We start from the raw sequence: 12,881 nt of genomic DNA, 5'->3' as shown, positions 1-12,881 counted from the left end.
AACAGCCTATGGCCTGAAGGTTTTCCAAGACACATCACTACTTCTGGGTGCAAGAGCCTAACACAACGTCCCCATCCCAGAACACACACACTCACAAAAGTGTGCTAGATTTTGTGGTGGCCTCTCGCCAATAGCTTCAGCACTTTGGAGAGCTCTCTCAAAGTTCTGACTTCAAAGCAGTGGGTCCCAACCTTTTGGCATCTAGGTGTTTTGAACTTCAGCTCCCACACTTCCTAACATTTGGGAAATCCAAAATATCTGGATGCCCAAAGGTTGGGAATCATTGCTTTAGGACCTCCTAAGGTAAGGAAAGGAGCTCAGGCTCAGTTTGAAGGCCATAGGATTGGGATTTAGATCCAGTGGCCCAGAGGCCAACCTTGTCAACTTTAAAGCCTCCAGGATCTCTCCTCCTCCATATCAACCCCATTGACAGAGCTGGGATCCCTTTAGATCCACAAATCTGGACCCTGACTCCAATTTCTACTGGCTGTGAGGAATTGTGGAAGTCCCAACATTTATTTATTTATTTGCTACATTTATATCCTGCCCTTCTAACTTTGAAAGCTTACAAATTATATGTACATACAATATATTATATTTTTAGCATAGCACAATATTATTTATTTATTTAATTTATATACCGCTCTTCTCCCCCAGGGGGAGATAATCGTATTTTATAGGCAGTGTGGAAGAGGCCTAAGTGAGGCCTAACTCTGCCTGTCCCCTGGGCTGAGTGGGTTGCTAGGAGACCAAGTGGGTGGAGCTTAGCCTTCTAACTGGCAGCAATTGGATAAAAACAATTCTTCCTCTCCCTCTAATTAGGACTTTATTTTTCTTTTCTTTTTGTTGTATGAACGTAGAGGCATGGATGTGGGGTTGTGCTGCCATGTTTAGTGTTTCTGGGATGTGTAGTTTTGTTGTTTTGTCCTAGGCTGAAATTTTATTACCCTTTTTTCATTTCAGACTTAGGTCAACCCTAAGTCTAAAGTTTAGGACAGGGGCCAAGTCAATGACCTTGGAGGGCCTTAGTTTGGGGACCCCTGATCTAGATGATCTCATAAGACCATAGGTAAGCAGAGAGACCTCCAAAGACCATCTAGATGGTCTCATAAGACCATAGGTAAGCAAAGAGACCTCCAAAGACCATCTAGATGGTCTCATGAGACCATAGGTAAGCAAAGAGACCTCCAAAGACCATCTAGATGGTCTCATGAGACCATAGGTAAGCAAAGAGACCTTCAAAGAACATCTAGATGGTCTCATAAGACCATAGGTAAGCAAAGAGACCTCCAAAGACCATCTAGATGGTCTCATAAGACCATAGGTAAGCAAAGAGACCTTCAAAGACCATCTAAATGGTCTCATAAGACCATAGGTAAGCAAAGAGACCTCCAAAGACCATCTAGATGGTCTCATAAGACCATAGGTAAGCAAAGAGACCTCCAAAGACCATCTAGATGGTCTCATAAGACCACAGGCAAGCAAAGAGACCTCCAAAGACCATCTAGATGGTCTCATAAGACCATAGGTAAGCAAAGAGACCTTCAAAGACCATCTAGATGGTCGCATAAGACCATAGGTAAGCAAAGAGACCTTCAAAGACTATCTAGATCGTCTCATAAGTCCATAGATAAGGAAAGGGCCCCCCAAAGACTATCTAGATGGTTTTACAAGACCATAGATAAGGAAAGGGGCCCCCAAAGGCCATCTAGACAATCTCATAAAACCATAGGTAAGGAAAGGGACCCTCAAAGGCCATCTAGACGATCTCATACGACCATAGGTAAGGAAAGTGACTTCCAAAAGCCATCTAGATGGTCTCATAAGGCCGTAGCTAAGCAAGGAGACCTTCAAAGACCATCTAGATGATCTCATAAGACTATAGGTAAGCAAAGAGACCTCCAAAGAGCAGGTAGACTTAGGTCAACCCTAAGTCTAAAGTTTAGGACAGGGGCCAGGTCAATGACCTTGGAGAGCCGCATCCGGCCCCCGGGCCTTAGTTTGGGGACCCCTGGCATATATATATATACAGTAGAGTCTCACTTATCCAACATAAACGGGCCGGCAGAACGTCGGATAAGCGAATATGTTGGATAATGAGGAGGCATTAAGGAAAAGCCTATTAAACATCAAATTAGGTTATGATTTTACAAATTAAGCACCAAAACATCATGTTAGACATCAAATTTGGCAGAAAAAGTAGTTCAATACGCAGTAATGCAATGTAGTAATTACTATATTTACGAATTTAGCACCAAAATATCACGATATATTGAAAACATTGACTACAAAAATGTGTTGGATAATCCAGAACGTTGGATAAGCGAGTGTTGGATAAGTGAGACTCTACTGTAAAAGAGTAATGAAATTTCGGTCTAGGACAAAACAAGAAAACTACACATCCCAGAAACACTAAACTTGGCAGCAAAACCCCTCATCCATGCCTCTACGTTCATACAATAAACAGCTCCAGCTACTCCAGAAAACTGCCAGGCTTTGAGACTGCAAGGCTATTCACTGCTATTCCACCTGGCCAACAAAAGATTCCCATAAGCCACAGCAACGCGTGGCCGGGCAAAGCTAGTAGAATATAATATACAACGCCTGGAGAGCCGTCTCGCCTATGGAGAGCACCCCCTGGTTTGGGGAATGTCCGCCTGCGCCTTTAAGGCTCCCTGCGTTGTGTTTGTTATCCTCCCTCCCACCTCGCATGCTGGCGGGGCCTCCGCGCTGCCCATTGGCTGCCCCAGAGAGGGCGGGGCAAGCCGCGCAGAACCCTCTCTCCATTGGCCCCGCGGGGAAAGGGGCTGCGTCCGCGCGCGGCCAACCAGAGTAGTGTTGCTAGGGCCCGGGGCGCGATTATTGGCTGGCTGGGCTGCCCCTCAAAGGGGTAGCTTTTATAAAGGAGGGGGTCCCTCCTCGGGGCAAGAGGGGAGGGGGAGAGAAAAAAAAGGGGAAAAAAAGAGGAAAAAAGCCCCAAGAGCTGGGCAGGTGGAGGTGAGTCTGCGCTTTGTTTATATCCTCAGGAAAGAAATCAAACTTCATCAAAGTCCCAGCAAAAAAGGTGCCTAAGTTGAGGATCTGTGTGTGTGTGTGTGTGTGGGTGGCATGCGCAGTGGAGTGTTATGATGGTTATGGGTTAGGGTTGGTAGGGAGTTAAGCGGACGAGGAAGAAGAGACCAGAGGGCTCGGCTCTGTTCTGCGAGGCAACTGCAGGAGACGTGACGGCCCTGTGTTCCCAGCCATTGGCCATGGACACCGCTAATACCTTGCAATATTTTTTGTATTGGTCTTGATTCCGTTCTGGTCCTCTTTCCCATCTTCAGCCCTCCCTCTCCCTTCCCTCCCTCCCTTCCTTCTCTCCCCACTTTTTTCCAAGTTGACTCCCGGGATCAGACTGGCCTATGCTTCTGCTCCCTTCTCATGGATTCCAGGTCCTTTCTCTGACACACAGCCTGCAGCAGCTGGGGGGACCCATCGCTGGTCTCCCATCCAAGTCCTAACCAGAGGCGACCCTGCTTAGCATCCAAGCGGTAGGTAATATTCATCATCATCATCATAATCATAATTGGGAGCCGTGCCAAAAGATCTCAGCCAGCATTTGGAAACAATAGACATTGACAAAATTACAATCTGCCACCCGACTGGGATCTGCACGCATCATCTGAAAATACATCACACAGTCCTAGACACTTGGGAAGTGTTCGACTTGTGATTTTGTGATACGAAATCCAGCATGTCTATCTTGTTTGCTGTGTAATAATAATAATAATAATAATAATACATCACACAGTCCTAGACACTTGGGAAGTGTTCGACTTCTGATTTTGTGATACGAAATCCAGCATATCTATCTTGTTTGCTGTGTAATAATAATAACAATAATAATAATAATAATAATACATCACACAGTCCTAGACACTTGGGAAGTGTTCAACTTGTGATTTTGTGATACGAAATCCAGCATGTCTATCTTGTTTGCTGTGTAATAATAATAATAATAATAATAATAACAATAATAATAATAACAATACATCACACAGTCCTAGACACTTGGGAAGTGTTCGACTTGTGATTTTGTGATATGAAATCCAGCATATCTATCTTGTTTGCTGTGTAATAATAATAATAATAATAATAATACATCACACAGTCCTAGACACTTGGGAAGTGTTCGACTTGTGATTTTGTGATACGAAATCCAGCATGTCTATCTTGTTTGCTGTGCCATACAATAAAAATAAAAATAATAATACATCCAAAAATACATCACACAGTCCTAGACACTTGGGAAGTGTTCGACTTGTGATTTTGTGATACTAAATCCAGCATATCTATCTTGTTTGCTGTGTCATAATAAAATAATAATTTTATTTTTGTATGCCTCCTCCATCTCCCCAACGGGGACTTGGAGCAGCTCATACGGGGGTAAGCCTAATACAATCATATAATTCTTTATTTACTGTCAATTAAAGGCTTTCAACAAAGGATTCCCCCAGGCAGGAAGCAGCCAGGTTTTGAAGCTGCAAGGCCATTCGATGCTAATCAAGCTGGCCAGTGGCAACATTCTCACTCGCCTCCAACAGACAAGAGTTCTTTATCCCACCCTGGACATTATTCCATAGATATATAAATCTTGTTTGCTGTGTCATAATAAAATAATAATAATAATAATAATTATTATTATTACTATTATTATTATAAAACTCAGGAAAAACTCAGCCACTATCAGGACCTCAAGATTGAACTTCAAAGACACTGGCAGAAACCAGTGCAGGTGGTCCCAGTGGTGATGGGCACACTGGGTGCCGTGCCAAAAGGTCTCAGCCGGCATTTGGAAACAATAGACATTGACAAAATTACGATCTGCCACTGCAAAAGGCCACCCGACTGAGATCTGCACGCATCATCCGAAAATACATCACACAGTCCTAGACACTTGGGAAGTGTTCGACTTGTGATTTTGTGATACGAAATCCAGCATGTTCATCTTGTTTGCTGTGTCATACAATAATAATAATAGTAATAATAATAATCCAAAAATACATCAATAACAATAATAATAATAATAATAATAATAATACATCACACAGTGCTAGACACTTGGGAAGTGTTCGACTTGTGATTTTGTGATACGAAACCCAGCATGTCTATCTTGTTTGCTGTGTCATAATAAAATAATAATAACAATAATAATAATAACAATACATCACACAGTCCTAGACACTTGGGAAGTGTTCAACTTGTGATTTTGTGATATGAAACCCAGCATATCTATCTTGTTTGCTATGTCATAATAAAATAATAATAATCACATAGTCCTAGACCAAGCATAGGCAAACTTGGGCCCTCCAGGGGTTTTGGACTACAACTCCCACAATTCCTAACAGCCTACCGGCTGTTAGGAATTGTGGGAGTTGAAGTCCAAAACCCCTGGAGGGCCCAAGTTTGCCCATGCCTTGGTTACTATGAACTCATCTTGTTGTGTATCTAATAATAATAAACCTTCCTTTTGCTTCTGATGTTGTATTATTGATGGACTGATTGAGTCATGTAAATACAAAGCTCACACGTCTTGTTTTTCTCATCTTCTTTGGCTTTAAAGATAGCTTTGTTTTAAGGTAAAGCCGGGTTTCTGGAAGACCTGGCTCAATCAAGGGGGCTCCTTTTAGGAGCCCCCCCCAGGATTTTATCAAAGTATGCCTATTCTATGTGACCTTATTAGTTTTATGATTTGTTTTATTGTTGATTGTTTTTTTTATTGTTGTGTTTTGTATTGCTTGGCCCTATGTAAGCCGCCCCAAGTCCCTTTGGGGAGATGGGGCAGAGTATAAAAATAAAATGTTCATTATTATTATTATTATTATTATTATTATTATTATTATTATTAAGAAGATACTGGATTGCTCAAACTTTTCTGGGCTGCATGGTCATGTTCCAGAAGCATTCTCTCCTGACGTTTCACCCACATCTATGGCAGGCATCCTCAGAGGTTGCGAGGTCTGTTGGAAACTAGGCAAGTGGGGGATTACATATCTGTGGAATGATGTCCAGGGTCAGAGAAAGATCTCTTGTCTGTTGCAGGAGAGTGCGAATGTTGCAATTGGCCACCTTAATGAGCCTTTAATGGCCTTGCAGATTCCAAGGGAATCCTTTGTCGGGAGGTGTTAGCTGGCCCACAAGGAGAAGCCTCCCACAAAGATGATAAAAACACCAAAACATCAGGGCATTCCCTGGGCAAAGTCCTTGCAGATGGCCAATTCTCTCACACCAGAAGCGACTTGAAGTTTCTCAAGTCGCTCCTGACACACACAAAAACTGTCCCTGACCATTTTGTGTATGGAATTTCCCTGTTTTTAGCGTCTTATAATAATAATAATAATTATTATTATTATTTCATACAGTCCTAGACACTTGGGAAGTGTTTGACTTGTGATTTTGTGATATGAAATCCAGCATATCTATCTTGTTTGCTGTGTCATAATAAAATAATAATTTTATTTTTGTATGCCTCCTCCATCTCCCCAACGGGGACTTGGAGCAGCTCATACGGGGGTAAGCCTAATACAATCATATAATTCTTTATTTACTGTCAATTAAAGGCTTTCAACAAAGGATTCCCCCAGGCAGGAAGCAGCCAGGTTTTGAAGCTGCAAGGTTATTCGATGCTAATCAAGCTGGCCAGTGGCAACATTCTCACTCGCCTCCAACAGACAAGAGTTCTTTATCCCACCTTGGACATTATTCCATAGATATATAAATCCTACTTTCCTAGTTTCCAACAGACATCACACCACTAAGGATGCCTGCCATGGATGTGGGTGAAACATCAGGAGAGAATGCTTCTGAAATATGGCCATGCAGCTCGGAAAACTCACAGCAACCCAGTGATTCTGGACATGAAAGCCTTTGACAATACATGATTGAGTCATGTAAATACAAAGCTCATGTGTCTGTTTTCCAATCTTCATTTGCTTTAAAGATAGCTTTGCTTTAAAGATAGGTTTCTGGAAGACCTGGATCAATCAAGGGGGCATTTGGGAGGCAAGAAGATATGTAGAGAAGCCCTTGATGAACAAGTTGGATTCATCTGCCTTTCATCCTGAGATGTTTACCATTGCAGTCCAAGATGCTGCTTAGCTCCTGGAGAGATTAGCAGAAGGGGGTGGCTTTTCCATTCACGTTGCACAATGATCAAGCCAGGAAGCACTTTGGTAGCTATTGGGTGAATTCTAACCCCAAACAGACAGATCTGTGTCGGGAGTTTTTTTTTGGTTTTGCTTCAGATACAGGCACAACTTTCTCAGCGTTGTTTTCAAGCCTTGGCTTCATACTTTCTCTTGGTTCTGACGTGGTTCCAAGTCCATGAATTTGAACCCAGTACCTGAGCAACAGATGACAGTATTGGGAATAAAATGTCCTTTAATGTACAGTAGAGTCTCACTTATCCAACATAAACGGGCCGGCAGAACGTTGGATAAGCAAATATGTTGGATAATAAGGAGGCATTAAGGAAAAGCCTATTAAACATCAAATTAGGTTATGATTTTACAAATTAAGCACCAAAACATCATGTTAGACAACACATTTGGCAGAAAAAGTAGTTCAATAAGCAATAATGCTATGTAGTAATTACTGTATTTATGAATTTAGCACCAAAATATCACAATATATTGAAAACATTGACTATAAAAATGCATTGGATAATCCAGAACATTGGATAAGCGAGTGTTGGATAAGTGAGACTCTACTGTACTTCTTGGTGTGCTTCCTGTTTTTTGGTTTTTTTTTTCATTTACTGTATATACTCTAGTATAAGCCTAGTTTTTCAGCCCTTCTTTAAGACCGAAAAAGCCCCCCTCGGCTTATACTCGGGTGAGGGTCCTGGTTTGCTTATATTTCGGTCAGCTTATACTCAAGAATACAGTAGAGTTTCACTTATCCAACATAAACTGGCCAGCAAAATGTTGGATAAGTGAATATGTTGGATAATAAGGAGGGACTAAGGAAAAGCCTATTAAACATCAAATTAGGTTATGATTTTACCAATTAAGCACCAAAACATCATGTTAGACAACAAATTTGACAGAAAAAGTAGTTCAATACACAGTAATGCTATGTAGTAATTACTGTATTTATGAATTTAGCACCAAAATATCACGATATATTGAAAACATTGACTACAAAAATGCGTTGGATAATGCAGAATGTTGGATAAGTGAGACTCTACTGTATATGGTACACTTATTATTTTTCTATTATTATTGGTATTACAGTAGAGTCTCACTTATACAACATAAACTGGCCAGCAAAATGTTGGATAAGTGAATCTGTTGGATAATAAGGAGGGATTAAGGAAAAGCCTATTAAACATCATATTAGGTTATGATTGTACATATTAAGCACCAAAATATCATGTTAGACAACAAATTTGACAGAAAAAGTAGTTCAATATGCTGGAATGCTACGTAGTAATTACTGTATTTATGAATTTAGCACCAAAATATCACAATGCATTGAAAACATTGACTATAAAAATGCGTTGGATAATCCAGAACGTTGGATAAGCGAGTGTTGGATAAGTGAGACTCTACTGTATTTACGAATTTAGCACCAAAATATCACGATGTTTTGAAAACATTGACTACAAAAATGCGTTGGATAATCCAGAACGTTGGATAAGTGAGACTCTGCTGTATATGGTACATTTATTATTTTTCTATTATTATTGGTATTATTACATTTATTATTTTTCTCTATTATTGTTGCTACTATTACATTTATTTTACTCTATTTTTATTAATACATTTATTATTTCACTCTGATCTTATTATTATTGTATTTATTATTTTACTCTATTTATTATTACAGTTATTATTTTCCTGTATTTATTATTATTATTACATGTATTATTTTACTCTATCTATATATATAAAAGAGTGATGGCATCACGGCGACCCACAAAACAACAAAACTGCAGGCCCCCCAACCTCTAAATTTGACAACACAACCCATCATCCACGCCTCTAGGTTGATACAACAAAAAGAAAAGAAAAATAAAGTCCTAATTAGAAAGAGAGGAATAATTGCTTTTATCCAATTGATGCCAGTTAGAAGGCTAAGCTCCTTCAACTTGGTCTCCTAGCAACCCAATAAAAAATAATAAAAAACACTAAAAAATAATTAAAAACACTAAAAAATTAATACAATAAAATACTATAACAGAAAATAACCTAAAATAATACAAGAAAATAATAAAATATAATAAAAAGATAACTTACAATAAAATTTATAAAAAAATACAAATAACGTCAAATAAAAATTACACAATTTTTAACCAATACCACCACCACTTTGCCACAGCAACGCGTGGCCGGGCACAGCTAGTTACTATTAAAAGGATACATAAGCACATTTACATTGAAGAAGATGAGAATAATGATTTGATCAGAGTTGGACAGTGTTATCTTAAATTTGAGCGTGATGTAAATATTCAAAAACATTTAACCTACTGATGCCTCAATTAATGTAATTTTATTGGTATCTATTTTTATTTCTGAAATTTACCTCCAGCTTATACTGGAGTTAATGTTTTGCCAGTTTTTTTGTGGTAAAATATAAGCCTCGGCTTATATTCGGGTTGGCTTATACTCGAGTATATACGGTATATGGACCAAAGGATGCTGACTATGGCTTTATTTTGGCAAAGTATCCTTTGCAGATTGAAAAGCACCAAATGTCTTCCTATATTCTGGCAAAAATGCTTATTATTATTGTGAACTTCCAAAGCTAAACTATAACAAGTATTGGTGGAGATGATGCTCTTTATGTGGGGATGGGATATGCTTAAAAATAGTCCCGCATATCATCACCAGTGGTGAGTAGAAATCACTATTAGATGTCCAGGAAATAGGAAGGATAAGGGTAGAGGAAGAGTTAGTGGTTCGTATTATTATCATTGATGTGATAATAATAATAATATATGTGATAATAATAATAATAAAAACTGTGACACTTTGTGAAGTACTTCTAGGTTTACTCTACTTTTTTTCACAACTGTATATGTTGTTGTTTTCATCACATGGATTTCTTATTGTGTGGGTTGCTGTGAGTTTTCTGGGCTGTATGGCCATGTTCCAGAAGAATTCCCTCTTGAGGTTTCGCCCACATCTATGGCAGGCATCCTCAGAGGTGGTGAGGTCTGTTGGAAACGAGGCAAGTGGGGTTTCTATATCTGTGGGTGGGAGAAAGAACCCTTGTCTGTTGGAGGCAAGTGTCAATATTGCAATTAGTATTGAATGGCCTTGCAGCTTCAAAGCCTGGACATCATTCCACAGATATATACACCTCACTTCCCTAGTTTCCAACAGACCTCCCAACCTCTAAGTATGCCTGCCATAAATGAAGGCGAAACATCAGGAGAGAGTGCTACTAGAACATGGCCAGACAGCCTGGAACACTCCCAGCGACCCAATCCCAAATGCAACTAAAAAACTGAAAAGAAAGCGGTGAGTAGAACCAGGAAACAAACCATAAGCGCCCTCACTGCCGTGGTGGGAGATGTGCTGGCATTCTCTCCTGATGTTTCACCCACACCTATGACAGGCATCCCCAGAGGTTGTGAGGTCTGTTGGAAAGTAGGCAAGTGGGGTTTATGTATCTGTGGAATAATGTCCAGGGTGGGAGAAAGAACTCTTGTCTGCCTGAGGCAAGTGTGAATGTTGCCATTGGCCAGCTTGATTCACATTGAATGGCATTTCAACTTCAAAGTCTGTCTGCTTTCTGTCTGGGGGAATCCTTTGTTGGTAGGCATTAGCTGACCCTGATTGTTTCTTGTCTGGAATTCCTCTGTTTTCATAGTGTGGTTCTTTCTTTACTGTTCTGATTTTAGATTTTTTTAATACTGTAGTCAGATTTTGTTTATGTTCATGGTTTCCTCCTTTCTGTTGAAATTGTCCATATGATTGTGGATTTCAGTGGCTTCTCTGTGCAGTCTGACATGGTGATTATTCGAGTGGTCCAGCATTTCTGTGTTGTCAAATTATATGCTGTGTCCAGGTTGGTTCATGAAGCGCTCTGCTATGGCTGACTTCTCTAGTTGAATTAGTCTGCAGTCCCTTTCATGTTCCTTGATTCGTGTTTGAGCAATGCTGCATTTGGTGGCCCCTATGGAGACTTGTCCACAGCTGCATGGTATACAGTAGACTCCTTCAGAGATGACAAGATCCCTCTTGTCCTTTGCTGAATGTAGCAGGAAAGCAGCCAGGCTTTGAAGCTGTGAGTCTATTCAGTGCTAATCCAGCTGGCCAATGGCAACATTCACACTTGTCTCAAACAGACAAGAGTTCTTTCTCCCACCCTGGACTTTCCACAGATATATAAACCCCACTTGCCTAGTTTCCAACAGACCTCACAACCTCTGAGGATGCCTGCCACAGATGTGGCCGGGCTGTGGTGCAGGCTGTTGAGCAACCAGCTGCAGCCAGCTGCAACAAATCACTCTGACCAGGAGGTCATGAGTTCGAGGCCAGCTCGGAGCTCCGTGTTTGTCTTGTCTTTGTTCTATGTTAAGGCATTGAATGTTTGCCTTATATGTGTAATGTGATCCGCCCTGAGTCCTCTTCGGGGTGAGAAGGGTGGAATATAAATACTGTAAATAAATAAATAAATATAGGCGAAACGTCAGGAGAGAATACAGCCTGGAAAACTTATAGTAACCCAGTGATTCTGGCCACGAAAGCCTTCAACAACACATTCTTATTGTGTGTTTGAACCTGCATGCTACATTTCCAAGTTAGATTATAGCAAACTAGCTGTGCCTGGCCACGCGTTGCTGTGGCGTTGTCTGGTGGTGTTGGTGAGAAATTGTTGAGATAGTGGTGGTATTGGATGTCTGTTGTATGGTAGTCTTAATGTTTAGTATGCACACTGAAGTGGATTATATGGCAGTGTGGAGTCAAGATAATCCAGTTCAAAGCAGATAATATAAGATTCTAAATGGGTTATATAGCTGTGTGGAAGGGCCTTGAGTCTACACTGCCATATAATCCAGTTAAAATCTGATAATCTGTAGAAGAGGCCTAAGTGAGGCCTAACTGCGCCTGTCCTCTGGGCTGAGTAGGTTGCTAGGAGACCAAGTGGGCGGAGCTTAGCCTTCAAACTGGCAGCAATTGGATAAAAACTATTATTCCTCTCCCTCTAATTAGGACTTTATTTTTCTTTTCTTTTTGTTGTATCAACCTAGAGCCGTGGATGATGGGTTGTGTTGTTAAATTTCGAGGTTGGGGGGCCTGTAGTTTTGTTGTTTTGTCTGCTGCCCTGATGCTATCACTCTTTTATATATATAGATGAGGATGAGATTTCCCCAGGGCTCCATTGAAAAGCCATTTAGGGGGTAACTAGCTGTGCCCGGCCACGCGTTGCTGTGGCGTATGGGAATTCTTTGTTAGGTAGGTGGAATAACAGTGAATAGCTTTGCAGCCTGAAAGCCTGTCCATTTTCTTATGTGAATCCTTGTTTGGTGAGGTGGAATAGAAAGGAATAGGCTTGCTGCTTGGAAGGTTAGGTAGTTGCCTTTTAGGGGAATGTTTTTTTGGGGTGGTAGAATTGTAATGAATAGCCTCGGTGGTTCAAAGCCTGGGTGCTTGCTACCTAGGGGAAATCTTTGAGCGAGTTGATCCTGAGCAGCCATGCTGTCCCGAAAAATACTTTGAGTTCTACACGCATGCGTACATTGCCTGTTGTGGGTTTTGGCCTTTTTTTGGTGTTGTGATTGTGTTTTTTGTGTGATTGTGTTATATCTTACTGGAGGCACGGATGATGGATTGTGTTGCCAATTTTAGAGTTTGGGGGGTGTTGGGTTTTGTTGTTTTGTGAGTCGC

At 40.6% G+C, this 12,881-nt stretch overlaps 1 protein-coding gene across 3 annotated transcripts in view; it reads left to right on the top strand.

Annotated features, from left to right (window-relative positions):
• The first annotated feature begins 2,899 nt into the window (after positions 1–2,899).
• The window catches only part of ypel2 (yippee like 2), a 76,097-nt gene continuing 66,115 nt past the window's right edge, over positions 2,900–12,881 (top strand). The window contains exons 1-2 of one of the 3 annotated variants that reach the window (XM_062960294.1): positions 2,906–2,997; positions 3,327–3,533. The gene's annotated coding sequence lies outside the window, so the exon portion shown is untranslated. The other 2 variants (XM_062960296.1, XM_062960293.1) reach the window with 2 other exon arrangements.

This window comes from Anolis carolinensis, unplaced genomic scaffold (assembly GCF_035594765.1).
Source record: "Anolis carolinensis isolate JA03-04 unplaced genomic scaffold, rAnoCar3.1.pri scaffold_7, whole genome shotgun sequence".
NCBI classification, from domain to species: domain Eukaryota; kingdom Metazoa; phylum Chordata; class Lepidosauria; order Squamata; family Dactyloidae; genus Anolis; species Anolis carolinensis.
Note: the sequence above shows the minus strand (reverse complement) of the source record. Positions and strands in the feature narration are given on the sequence as shown.